Below are 15,475 nucleotides of genomic sequence, written 5' to 3'. Positions count from 1 at the left end.
AACAGATGGTATTTATTTGCTCCCCCACTGAGCAAATTAGGCACAAGGCCGATTTTTCATGTGAGGAGTGAAGGGGAAATGGGGGCCAGCTCCCCGGGGAGTAGGGGAGCTGGATAGTGACAATTGGTATGAAGGGTTGCCCCTACATTGACCAATGTCTTATCTGTGGGGTCGCCCCCACATAGGGTCTTTGCTTGCAGTATCTGCCGGACAGATGGTATTTATTTGCTCCCCCACTGAGCAAATTAGGCACAAGGCCGATTTTTAATGTGAGGAGTGAAGGGGAAATGGGGACCAACTCCCCGGGGAGTAGGGGAGCTGGATAGTGACAATTGGTATGAAGGGTTGCCCCTACATTGACCAAGGTCTTATCTGTGGGGTCGCCCCCACATAGTGTCTTTGCTTGCAGTATCTGCCGGAACAGATGGTATTTATTTGCTCCCCCACTGAGCAAATTAGGCACAAGGCCGATATTTCATGTGAGGAGTGAAGGGGAAATTGGGGCCAGCTCCCCGGGGAGTAGGGGAGCTGGATAGTGACAATTGGTATGAAGGGTTGCCCCTACATTGACCAAGGTTTTATATGTGAGGTTGCCCACACATATGGTCTTTGCTTGCAGTATCTGCCGGAACAGATGGTATTTATTTGCTCCCCCACTGAGCAAATTAGGCACAAGGCCGATTTTTAATGTGAGGAGTGGAGGGGAAATGGGGACCAACTTCCCGAGGAGTAGGGGAGCTGGATAGTGACAATTGGTATGAAGGGTTGCCCCTACATTGACCAAGGTTTTATATGTGGGGTCGCCCCCACATATGGTCTTTGCTTGCAGTATCTGCCAGAACAGATACTACACTTTGATGGTATTTATTTGCTCCCCCACTGAGCAAATTAGGCACAAGGCCGTTTTTAATGTGAGGTAAAAACCAGCTCCCCTAAAAGTAGGCAAAAAGGGAGCACTCTGGTTACCAAAAATAATAATTATCCCAGTATAGAGGGTTTCCCCTCCATTGACTGGTACAAATTATCTTAAGTGCAGCATCTGCCGGAACAGATGGCATTTATTTGCTCCCCCACTGAGCAAATTAGGCACAAGGCCGTTTTTAATGTGAGGTAAAAACCAGCTCCCCTAAAAGGGGTCACTCTGGTTACCAAAAATAATAATTGTCCCAGTATAGAGGGTTTCCCCTCCATTGACTGGTACAAATTATCTTAAGTGCAGTATCTGCCGGAACAGATGGTATTTATTTGCTCCCCCACTGAGCAAATTAGGCACAAGACCGATTTTTAAAGTGAGGAGTGAAGGGGAAATGGGGGACCAACTCCCCGGGGAGTAGGGGAGCTGGATAGTGACAATTGGTATGAAGGGTTGCCCCTACATTGACCAAGGTCTTATATGTGGGGTTGCCCCCACATATGGTCTTTGCTTGCAGTATCTGCCGGAACAGATGGTATTTATTTGCTCCCCCACTGAGCAAATTAGGCACAAGGCCGTTTTTAATGTGAGGTAAAAACCAGCTCCCCTAAAAGGGGTCACTCTGGTTACCAAAAATAATAATTGTCCCAGTATAGAGGGTTTCCCCTCCATTGACTGGTACAAATTATCTTAAGTGCAGTATCTGCCGGAACAGATGGTATTTATTTGCTCCCCCACTGAGCAAATTAGGCACAAGGCCGATTTTTAAAGTGAGGAGTGAAGGGGAAATGGGGGACCAACTCCCCGGGGAGTAGGGGAGCTGGATAGTGACAATTGGTATGAAGGGTTGCCCCTACATTGACCAAGGTCTTATATGTGGGGTTCCCCCACATATGGTCTTTGCTTGCAGTATCTGTCGGAACAGATACTACACTTTGATCTTGGCCCGAAGGCCAAACTGATTGATAAATTGTGACTAACGAATAAGCAAGAAGACACAATCTGTATATAAGAAGTTAATTATATGGACGAGTTGCATTCAATTAGTTGCTAGCCGTTTTCGTATATGCACATTTATTGATAGTACACACATGAAACTTTAGTAAGTAATCTCGTTCAGCTGGAATGCACTTGTTCCATTTTAACAACTTTTGCAAGGTCTCAAGAAGTCCTCTTGTGTGAACATGTCAATGTCTCTCGTCACGGTCGCTTTCACTTCCTCAATTGTCTCGTTAGCCTCTAAGAGTTTTCCTAGGCTTAGGGAATAACCAAAAGTCACAGGGTGCAAGGTCTGAACTATACGGAGGGTGAGGTACTATGTTAATGCTTATCTTGGTCAAATAGTTTTTAAAAGTATGGAGTTGGGGACTGGTGCATTCACGGTGCATTCGCGCAAACTTTTCACGTTTTCAGTTTCCAATGAATAATTGCGTGTACAGTTCCCATACTGATACCACACGCCGGTCCTTATCCATTAAATTCCTTACGTGGATAATCAACTCTGGTGTTATGACTTTCTTACTAAACCTCTCATTTCCCTCACAGATTCGTATGAACACTTTTATTGATAGTATACACATGAAACTAGTGCTCTTCGAAGTAATCGCCTCCGCCTGCAATGTACTTGTTGTAACGTTAAAACAACTTCTGGAACCTACCTGCTTTAAAAATTACTCGAATGCAAATATGGTTTACATGATTCGCACGACCTTTAAAAATTGCCATGTCAGCCCCGTTGGAATTCTCCGGTAGAGACGCCTCAAGTAATAAGCTTACTGTACTCAAAAGACAGCATGCAACGACCAGGGAAGTTGGACTTCTTAAAGAAAACGAAAACCGAACTCGACAGATACCAAATCACTTTCTTCTCAAACAGTGTCAACACTCTGTCGGATTGTGTCGATGGTGTATCCTCGAGTGGCCTAGATATAATCTACTCAACATCTGCCATGTAACCCATAATAATCAGGTAAATCAATAAAAATTTTAGGCATCTGCTATTTATTTATCTGCTACTTCACTTATATGAGAGACAAATACGTCATAAGCTGAGTACTGTTGCCACATCTGGAGTGGTGTTGCTCAGAGTACCCCCTCTCTTACATTGAGAGAGTACGAAACTGACTTTGAAATTTAGTAAGCGATACCATTTTCTTATCTTCATATCCCTTTCTTACAGAAAAGACTCGTAGGTAGTTTTTTTTTCTGTGATTAGTTTCATGGCAGGTGCTAGACTTAGTTTCAATCCATGCCCACCCCCGCGTAAAACTCGTCTATCTGCAACCACTGCCAGTAATGCACCCAAACTAAACGGGACTTCCATGCGCAAAGTGTATTTCCTAGAATAACCCGTCTATGGAACACAATACAACGGGGCTGCTTCTCACAAAAACACACACACACATACTCACACAGACAGACTTTCATGTTCGTGTGCAAGTCCAATTTAAACAAATTCTTCTTGCATCTATTCATAAATAATCGAACAATCAACATCATCATTATCGATCATCACGATGTTGTCTCACAGTCTACCTGACACCCATTGAACTCGAGTGGAATTTTGGCTTTGATAAATTGTGACACCTTAATTGAACACCTTAATTGTGACACATGCAAGGTGTGTTCCAAAAGTAATGGCTTTATGTTACTTCCGCACGCATGGATCAGGGTGGATTGCCAATCCCATTGTTATGATGCCTGATCTTATACATTAATAACCTGAAAATTTCATCTCTCTATTGCAGATATTGACAGTGTGAGACTTTAAGAAAGAAACTCCATTTCATAGAAGTGCGCTGGAAAGAGAGATGCACCATCGAATTCCTGGAAACAAATGCATTAAAAATGATGGTGACTATGTGTAAAAATAAATTCTGGAGTACAAATGTTCTCTCGTTTTATTGGTGCGACTCCCATCTTCGTAGCTCGTTAACTTTTTGAGTAAGACTGGAACAACCCTCATACTTAAATTTATGAAAGTTAAGCATTGATTGATTTCTGTAAAACTAGCATGTATTCACGGCAGATTAAACAGATAATTCCCGAAATGAAGGGGAGAGAACTCTTATTTAAAACATCTTCATGATGTATTCTGGCGATGCTGAAAACGTGAAATATCCAGTTCAAATGTCACATATAACGGTTCATTTCTTTTGTAATCATTTTATTATCCAAAATACTATTCTCAAATTGGTTTTTATTTTCACAACGTTTCGGCTGATGTAACCTTCGATCTTTTTTCAGGCGCTTTTTTTTCGAAATTCGGGTCTTCATGCCGACGTCAGGAACTTTCAAACAAAAGTTTATTTAAACAAGGGGACAGATTTTTTATCGTACATCTAACTCCTAGTAGGGTCAAAATGCTTATTACTAATTAATAATAATTAATAACCAAAATACACGACTATGTCAGGTTCTTAACTTTTCTTGAACTTTATAAGCAACACGAGAAGTCAATAACATTTATTAAATATTTCTTATCTATCTATCTATCTATCTATCTATCTCGCTCCTCTCTCTCTCTCTCTCCGTATATATATATATATATATATATATATATATATATATATATATATATATATATATATATATATATATACCATTCGGTACGAATCAGACAATAGAAGAATACATAAGAACACAAAATTGGTTATTTAAAACGATAAAATGCAACTTTTTCGTCCTTCGGGCCCGAGGCGCAATGGATGGAAGTGTTGAGTTTCTACGGTTCAAGGTGAGCCTTGTCTGAACCTAGCGTTTTCAATCCTACCCAAGCAAACCAGCCAAAATGCATGAGACAACAACTATGGAAGGCAGTAATTACTGAGAATAAATTACATGACTCAGCATTCCTATCCCGTCACGTCTCCTGAAGAAGGCCAAATGGATGAGTTTGCCGAAAAATGGTGAAAACAATTATGATGATGGGGATATCAGTTTGCAAAAAAGGATGAATGCATAAATTTCCGATCCATTTTTAATAAAAACAACGTATTATTAAATTATTTAAGTTTGTGATGAGAATCGATATCGGCTTGGAAATAACTGGAACACTATAATAAAAATAAAGACTTATATCTTAAGTGAGATTTGATCCCTGAAACGTGACATATCGTGAGGACGAATTTTTATCTATGCGGCCATCGATCACACGAATATATATTTATATAGTTGTATGCAACGGATTCACCCCTAAACTAATATACCATCGTGATAAATTTTGGAACACAGTTGCTAGGGTTAAGGGATCGTAATGTAGCCAACATTTAGTTTAGTTGAATTTCATGTGAAGGAGTGCAAATGTTTAATCAAAGTCATACATGATTTCATACATAAATGTATACGTATTTGGTGCTGTAAGAAGGTCTCTGTACTTATAGGTCACTTAGAGATGTGAGCACGTAAGTTGTGTAAAATAAAGAGTAACATAGAGTTTCCGTACGATGTGCATTGTCTTCCCCATTATATATTCAAAGTTTTAAATAAGATTTGCCCCACTATAGGTTTCATATGTTAGGAACTTTAAGATTCGGGACAACTTCTAATGTCTTCCCCAGAATATTTCATGGATATGCCTTAAATTTCATAACAAGATATATTTTCAGTTTTAAGGGGATTGTACCCGTATAGCACCCTAAATAGAACAGTTAAAAATTCGTGACAACTTCCACTGGCTTACACGGTAAATTTTTAATATAAATATAGATTTTGTACATTTTCTGAACATTCCTTCTACAGGGAACCCGTAAACATTACACACAACTACACACACACACGCACGCGCGCACACACATACCAACACAAACATACACACACAAACACACACTCACACATACACGCACACACATACACACTCACACATACACGCACACACAAACATAACACACAAACACGCACACACATATACACACACAACCACACACAAATACACACACACACATACACAACTACACAAACACACATTTCATACACACACAAACACACACATACACAAACACACACAAACACATATAAAACACAAAAATACACATGCAAACACACACACAAAAACACACATACACACATATATAAGTTGAAAACCTATTAGACATTGGGAGAACTTGAATGCCTACTAGACACTAACCTCAAATGTATAAGACCCTCTCTGCACAGGGGTTTATCAAGACAACCTGACATAATACATCTCTGTACAAGTATATCCTGACCAAATATTCAAAATCACATAATATTTGCAGTGCAAATACGCTCTCCTCGGTACGACTAACCCATACTAGTCTTAACAGGAATGTTGCACCTTCTCCAAGTAATGTTACCTTAAGTAATAACACAAAGCTAAATACTCCACCAGAGTAGATGAATTCTTATCCTGGAATCAAGTAATACCAAGAGAACAAAACGATATATATATATATATATATATATATATATATATATATATACATATATATATATAAGCTTTTTTCTTCAATTAATCGTTTAAATTGCACTCGTTTTAAAACAATGATGTCTTTTTGCTTTTTAAAATGTTGAATACATGATGGCAAAATAAATGCAAATTCGTACAAAGCATAATGGCAGTTTAAGAAATTTCGTAAGGGCGACGAGGGTCTTAAAGATGGCGACTGTAGTTGTCGGTCATCGGACGTTGACAACGATCCATTAAGAGCCTTAATGAACGTACAACTGTTTCAGAACTTCTTAATTATGCATAACGTATACAACAGTATCCAATCACACGAAAGAGATTTGAAAGACAAAAAATATTTGTTAAATGATTGCCTCACGAATTGAACAACAACAAAAGAAATGCTGCCACGAAGTGTCTTCTTTTACACAACAAGAACGACCAATTTCTCGACCGGGTTGCGATGAAAATTGAGTTTTTTTACGACAACTGTCATCGAATTCCACTACACTTTCCGAAGCAAGTGTTGCACGAAAAGAAGGGCATGCTGACTGTTTGTTGGTCTGCAACCGGTTTCCTTACAATTTTCTGGATGCAGACAAAACTATTACGGCGGAGAAATACTGTCAACAAATTGATGAAATGCATCAGAAACTTCGATAACATCATCCAACATTAGTCAACAGAAAAACCTAATTCTTCTCTACAAGAATGCCTGATCGCACGTTACCAAACCGACCCTGCCAAAGTTGAATCAACTGAGTTACGAAAATTTGCCTTTTTCGCCATACCCTTCAGACCTCTCATCTACTAAGCTCCACTTTTTCAAGCATCTCGAGAAGTTTTCAAACAATGCTTTAAAAAATTAAGCGATAAAAAAAAAACTTCAACGGTTTCATCGCTATCAGAACGTAAGAGTTTTTCGTTCCTGACATAAAAATACACTTGTTTTGCGTTAGTAAAATCGAATTGATTCTGATGATGTTTATTCGGATGAATAAATTTTTGTTTGAGCCGAAATATGTTCATGTAAATTAAAAGTTCAAAACCGCAAGAAATTTCTTGTCAACCTAATATATAAAACTAACTACCGACTTATGGACATAAATACTTACGCCGCTTTAATTGGATTTGAAATTTCACAAATTGTGACATTTTTATCAAGATCAACATCTTGAATAATCTTATAGGATCTTATAAGACACCATTTTCGCCTGAAGATGGAATCTTAAAACTATAGTTAGTCAGCATTAAGTTGACAATAAGTTGATTGTGACCTTACTCTCCCTTACTTTCAAAGACATGCAATGCTCACATAAATGTTGAATTTTGCAATTCTGTGAAATCCATCAATATGTTTGAAAATACATCAATAACGGATCTGATGCAGCCATGTCTTCCTTACAAAAAATTGTTAGTGATGAAGTTACTCGATATAAATTTGTTAGATATATCGGCACCAATGAAGCATTTTGGCGTATTTTGGGGGTTTCAATTCATGAAAGGCATCCTCCAATCCAACCGCTTGTAGTCTATCTTGAAAAGTGTCAGGGAGTTTATTTCATAAACAAAAATGCTAGCCAAGTAGCCCAAAATATTTTCATAGAAAGAATATCTGTTGAGAAAGAAAGAACCATTAATAGCAGATATTATGTAACATTAATGGGTCGTCACAAAAAAAAAAAGAAAAAAAAGAGATCGTCCAAAACCCCAGTCATAAATGAAGAGCAAAATACCCTTTCACCAAGACAATGCAACGTGTCACAAGTCGATTGCAACAATGACAAAACTACATCATTTGCACCTCGAACTACGTCCACACATATCCTATTCGTGATATCTGACTCACTGTTTGTATACCTAAAAGTATACTCTACGGAAAGAGATTGGAATAAAATTAAGAAATGATACGTGGTTATTATGTTGTTGTTTGGTTGTTTTTGCTTTACGGCATATCAACCTTTTTCAGGTTATTTAATGCCGAATCCAGTGATTTTGAAGAACAATTTTTTAATAGAGTATATTTGTTTTTTAAAGTCGGTTTCTATTTAACCCATAGTTGGGACCCTAACAGGTACTTCCGGTTGGGATAAGAGTAGACCTGGGAGCATGGCAATTAGATGGTGTTCTACACTCCCCAAAGCCCGCAAGCTGGGGCCTCACCATCGGATATAGTTTAAGGTCATGTCCAGGACCTATTATATTGTGCAATTATCTGTAGTAAATGTTTTAAAAAAGTTGAAAAAAAATGACCGGTGCCATCAACTGGAATCGAAACCAAAACATACCGCTTTATTTATCGCTTCAGTTTTCGTCGCTACCGTCTCATCTATCGCCAGACGAATACAAGAAGAGTTCAAGCTGATATATACACATGTACGCATACTCAAATGTGAGCCAATTTACTTTTGCAAGAGTTAATTTTTTTTTCAATTTTGACCACTAACTTACCATTTCTACTGGTTAAAAACCAAATCAGAAAATGTTCCTGAGGTTCAAATATCCCCTGCAGACCAAGTATTCAGAGAGCAGTTTAGTAAGGATGTTTTGCACTCACACCGTCTAGTTCACTTATATATATTTGGCCCGAGGCCTCACATAGCTACACAACTTCCGGCCCTTCATCCAGCATGCTTTGAATCGACCTGTTACGCACACCATTTGAAAAGGGAAAATTTTCCCGAAATTAATAAGTAAGACATTTTAACCATACAACTGAATAAATATATATAAAAAAAAAATAAATAAAATAATAAAAATATATATATATATGTATTGATTGATTTGTAAATCGCCACTTGTTCTCGTCTCCTCTTACCAACAGCGACTATAATTCATTCCTCGCATTGTGACAGCCTTCTACATCTCTTTTACACACACACACACACACACACACACACACACATATATATATATATATATATATATATATATATATATATATATATATAATATGTCAGTGTGCTACAAAGTCTACGCAATTATGCACAATGTTTAAAATCTGAACACATAGAATTAAGCGTCATAGGTAAATGAAACCAATCATCTTATAAAAAAAGCATAAAAATGAGTAATTAATTCATGAACGCTCCTTTTTCAAGAAATATGCAAATTAGCTAACATTCAAAAAGTCGCTCGCATATCTATGACTGAGTATATTAAGGAATTCGTTTGAATAATTTTTAAATGAAAATGTCGGCTTTTATAAAAATAATGTCACAAGGAGTGAAAATTCAACTCTAAAGATTATAGAATTATTTACTTATTAACTGGACGAGAACTTATCACAGGTCGAGAACTTATGCCCGAACAGAGCAGCTGTGTACAAGTTTAATATTTTACAAAAGTAAAGAATCAAGATGTTATGCTAGTAAACCTTGCATGTAAAATGTTGATTTCAATTGGAATCAAAATCACTTATATGATTTTGATTCTAGCAAATGTAAACATTGTAAGAATCCAAGAAATTCATAATGACCGATTAATTAGTTTGAGATTAAATCACATAAATAAAAACAAACCTACACATAAAGAACTTAATATATATAGAAAGGGGAATAATTACTATTACCTACTAAAAATATGTTCAGAGGAAATACAGTAAAGGAATGAATTTAAAGCAAGTTCAGCTACTGATTTATGATCTATTTGAGTGAAAATATATCTGTAATTTCATAGTAATTACCAAATTTTGAAAAAAAAAGTAACTATTCTTATTCAGACATTTTGTAAGGTAAACAAAGTGGAATACTCTCCTCAGAATCGGTGTTTACGCGAAATGAAAGAAGGCGTAAAAGTTCTATTTGATACTGACTTTTTTCCTTTTTGAAATGCAAATAGGTGTGTAACATTTTAAATTGTTGTTGAATGATTTCCCAACTGTATTTCCTTTAAAATAATTTATGTCAGTAATATTAATGGTTAACTAATATACGGTTGCTGCTTATCTTTATACCATTTAATCGCGATCATTAAAATATCGCCTCTGAAGCAAACTCTTCTTCTTCTTCTTCTTCTTATTCTTCTTCTTCTTCTTCTTCTTCTTCTTCTTATGTTTATTTCCGACTTCGATTTTGCGAGAAACCAATTGACATTCGTGGGATTTTACGTTAATTAGAGGACACTTGCCGATTTGTCGCCTCTATTCAACCATCCACAACTCATGATGCCGAGCAACCAGCTGTTCTGTTATTATTTACCATAATCTATTTCTTTTGTAGTTTTCACGTTTGATACATTCGAAATGGTTTCTAGTTGCGTCCTCACACTTCTGTCTGAAGTGCTGTCTGTCGTCCAGTATTACTACACAGTCAAGCTTTATAATAATCGATCTATTGATTATGACAATAGCTGAAATATTTGGCGACACTTTGGATTGGAAGTTTGAAATTTAGAAAGTCGATATTTTGTTTAGTTTGTAAAGCTTACTTTTTGTTTTCAGTCGTTCTTAATATTTTAAAATCTAACTTACGGCCGTAAAAATATTGATTTCGTATTTAATTACTTTACGAGGGAAAGGTTGGACACAATGTTTGTTATTTTAACGGGGGGAACATCGCATTCTCTTGAAATGGCACTATGGATTTGTCTCAGTGTAGAAATATTTCTGAATTTTTGAGATGGAGATTAATTAATGTGTATCATTTGCATTTTGTTTTTGCCATGAGTCTTATTTTGACAACGTTTCGGCTGATGTAACCGCCGACTTTCTTAGGTGAGCCTTCTTGCTAAACTCGAGAATCTTTGTCTCAAACGCAGGAATCTGCATAGAATTTCAGAGGGAACCATTTATAAATCAGGATTGGGGGAAGGGAAGATACAAAAGAACCCCGTGATGTAACAGTTTTACGACTGTGTGCAATTCAGTACTAAGTTCAATTTTTAATGTTGAGCGAATTACTTGTTAACAGAAGGAAAGCATGTTACTCTGGTTGATCAAATGAAATGCTCATTTAGTAGCATTAAACGACACTTACGAAAACAACATAGTTATCTCCCCTGATCTTGATATATCAATGCAACTTCCACTATTTGTGAATTTATTTTATTCTATCTTTCTTTTATACTTAACATTCCATGAGCGATGTTTGTGATAAAATGGGAACAATTGCTATTTCTTAGTTGAAATCTATCTATTTATCACATAATTAGCTAAGTGTGGAACGTGAAGAAGTATTTTGTACCCCTTTAGATTCAGTGACGTTATGCGTTGTCGAAGGCCATAAAAACAGCAACAAACTTCCTAAACCTGAGTATGATTAAAGTCGCGTCAGGTACCACTAGGTAATAGCAACAAAGAGGTGACTCAAGAAAACCTCTAAATTGAGACTTTACTCACGGTTGTAATTAAAGGCCATACTAAGAACGGTTTTTAATAAAGATCGGTTGATAAGGTTGGCGTTAGGATTAGTGGAAGTATAAAATTATGAAAATAAAATAGACGTGGGCAACATGGTTTTCCAAGTAGTGAACTAGAGTGTAGGGAATATGAATTGATCACGTAACATAATGATCGGCGAGGTTGTTTGATGTTGGTCTCACTTGAGTCAACGCACCTGAATAATATCCGTTCATTTTTCTGGTTAAACAGAATCATCTGAATATAAGTTTATACAAAACATCACAGTAATTATAGTTTCTAATTACTTTTCTACATATTTATGAGCAGGGCTGCTTTTTATATGCATGGAAAATGAATCATAAATACTAATTATAATAAGGAAATTGTTTATTAATAGAAAATATTCAATTATAATTACACAGATAAGGACACACCGATATATATATATATATATATATATATATATATATATATATATATAATTATATATATATGTGGCGTGAGATAAATAATTCCATGCTGATCCACACACACATACACACGCACACACACACTCATATATATATATATATATATATATATATATATATATATATATATATTGATATAGATATTTAGTTATAAGGACATGCACACGCTTTGATAGAAAGGCATGTCATGTTCGAGCGGTAGTTATTAATAACTAAGTTCTCATTAGACAAAAAAGTCTGTCTTTTAATTTAAGTGTTTATATTGGATATGTATATATATATGTATATATATATATATATATATATATATATATATATATGTATGTATATGTGTAAACAGACTGATATACATAAGGCCTAACGCACATAGGCGCAGTTTTACACAACTATATTCGATCCACGGTTTTGCTGATAATACAATTTCGTGTAAATATATGAATATATATTTATATATTTATATCGATGCCTCCGTTCAGTGTAGTAGGGTCAGCTGCGCATGTAATTGCCAGGCAAGGGTCGCGCAATCACCAACACTACCTCTCCTTAATTGGCACTGTTTGTGTCCAGTGGCAAGAAGTCCAGGACGACTGGAAACGATGCTGATACAAGCGGAGCACGTACAGCACCTGGAAGTCCCAAATGGTCACCCATTTAGTAGTGACATGGTTCAACGTTGCTTAACTTCGGCGATCCAGTGGGAACCGGCGTGTCAACGTCATTATTCCGTGTGTATATGCCTGTGTGTGTACATATATATATATATATATATAGACATGTGGCGATGGAAGCCATTTTTGGGTTTGGGCTTATAGACTGTAAGTGTTTGAGGTAGTGGCACTCGTCTGACAAGTCTTCGCAATCATCATATATATATATGTATATAACTACTTCATTTACTCACATAAATTAATATACGAAAGTATAAATTTATACGTAAACTGTATGTATTTTCTTCAACGCTGCTCAATACGTAGGTAGGGCTAGTTAGTAATGTATAAAATATATATGGCGATTAAGCAACACTGAATATTCCGCGTTCCATCCTCTCTAGGATTCTTCAGGCTTATGCGAGAATTTTGTGGCTGTCTCGCGTTTTTATATACGCACCTTCTAGTGAGTTTTTAGTTAGCCAATCAGCTTTCCGGTATGTACCTCACCCTTCCTAATAAGCCAATGAGCAAGCACTAACAGGACAAAGGCGCAGTTTACCTCCCGTTCGCCCGTTCGTTTTTGTGTTCTATTTAGCGTAGATATCTAGTGTTTTAACCTGTTTTAAATCTAAAATATAGGTTATTTTTTATGTTTATATATATATATATATATAGATAGAGAGAGAGAGATAAATATAGATATGCGTGTGTGATAGTTTATGTATATGCATGGTTATTTATTTATTGTATTTATTTTCTATTGTTATTGTTAGTAGTAAAATTATTTTGTATCTCTATCCTAGAGTAATTTTTATCCTGTGGACGCAGTTGTTCGCTATTTCTCTTCTACAGGTTAATAGATGTTGGGGTTCTTTAAAGTATAGGACAGCAATTTTTTATGAAGGCATAATCTGCTTGGATCGTCTAGGTATCTACATGTGTTTACTTGTCTTACTATTTTCTATTCGACTACCGGCGAACGTCCGCTTTCGTTGGGTTCCCAGTATTTGTTTACTAGAGTTGTTTTCATACGGTGTTTTTTATTGAATGTACTTTTGTGGTCATAATATCGAGTTTTGTAATCTAATCTTCATCTTAACGTTGTATATAATACTAGCTGTGCCCGGCCAAGCGTTGCTGTGGCTCAGTTTGTTAACATGGAACATATTCCTCAAGAAAAATTGCATTTTGTTTTGTTCATTTACTTTTACTATTTCATGCAATTTTATTTCCTCAAAAAAAGATCCCTTTTTTTTACCATAACTTGTTAGGGGGAATTTTTTTTTTCAGGAAAACTTTCACTTATTTTTTTTAAAAAGAAATTTGGGGGTAAACGTTTCTTTTTGCAAACAGAATTTTTATTATAAAAAGAAAAGATAAATGCTTTATATGAACACTGTAAATAGTAGGTGAAAGTAGAGATTTTTTGTTTTTTTTTCAAGAGAATGTACAAATTATTTTTTATAAACAGATGTTAAGAAAATAAACAGAAACAATAATCTCGTAATTAATTAATTAATTAATTATGCAAAAAAAAAAAACTAAAATAAAATGTTGATTTAGTGTTTCAACATTTAAACAAAGTTAGGTTGAATCCGGTGATTGCCGGTCGAACCCTAACCATAAATTGGATCAAGGGGTCATGTCAAATTGTTCATGCGTACCATTCTTATTTTTGCATTGGGCTATCAGCGATTGCAAAGTAACAAATGTAACAAAAATGCGAAAAATTCAACAATAAAATAATTTGAATAAATGCTCAGCTTCTAATAAAAGTTCTAGTAAATCAATCCCCCTTATTTGTTCGGTTGTTGTAAAAATGGAAGGGAAACTTAAATATCGCTCCGTTTTAATTTTTTTATTCATTTTAAATTTTGCCCCCAACGAATATAATCCAAAGAATTACGGTACTTCTACACTTTATTGCCGAAATTGGAGACGCCATTTTATTTAACGCACCTTCTGTGCAACTCCTGGTTAGACTATGGCCGAAGCATGAAATAAATAACAAAAAATGTAAACTGTAAAACAATTCCCGTTATAATAAATGAATAAATAAATAAAAAAACAACTTAAATTAATTTGTTGTTGACCTTTCAAAATTGTTTTAATTCAAAATAACGTTTCTAATTATTTATTTGTTAGAAAACAATGTTGTTTTTATTACCAAATTGTATTATTTAAATTCATAATTTTAATTATAAATAACATTTAGGTTTGGCAATAAATTCATAAACTCATGTCACACTAAGTAATTTAGGTTACTGAAATAGGAATTTAAAGATTAAGGACAAAATTGAATTTACCCAAAGGAAAAAGTGTTTGTACACGTGTAAAAAAAAAGTTACGGCCGAAGCATGAAATAAACAACAGACACTATTAACTGGAAAACGATTGCAGTTAAAATCAAAAATAAAAATAACAAAAATAAAAAAACAACCCACTTCCCCGTTATAAAAAGAAAGAAAAATAAACCACTTCAGTTAATTTGTTATTGAACTTTCCACGTTAACAATAAAAAAAAAATTAAAAACTAATTTATATAAATTCAATGCTGCTTTCATGATGAAATTGTTGTGTAAAAATTATAAGTTTTTACGCAAATTTGTCGCTAAATGTTTTTCCAAATATATTTTGATAAATTATGATAAATTATTATTATGTTTTTCCAAATATATTTTGATAAATTATTAT

Source organism: Euprymna scolopes, chromosome 35 (genome assembly GCF_053919585.1).
Source record: "Euprymna scolopes isolate OS-2025 chromosome 35, ASM5391958v1, whole genome shotgun sequence".
Lineage (NCBI taxonomy): Eukaryota > Metazoa > Mollusca > Cephalopoda > Sepiida > Sepiolidae > Euprymna > Euprymna scolopes.
Note: the sequence above shows the minus strand (reverse complement) of the source record.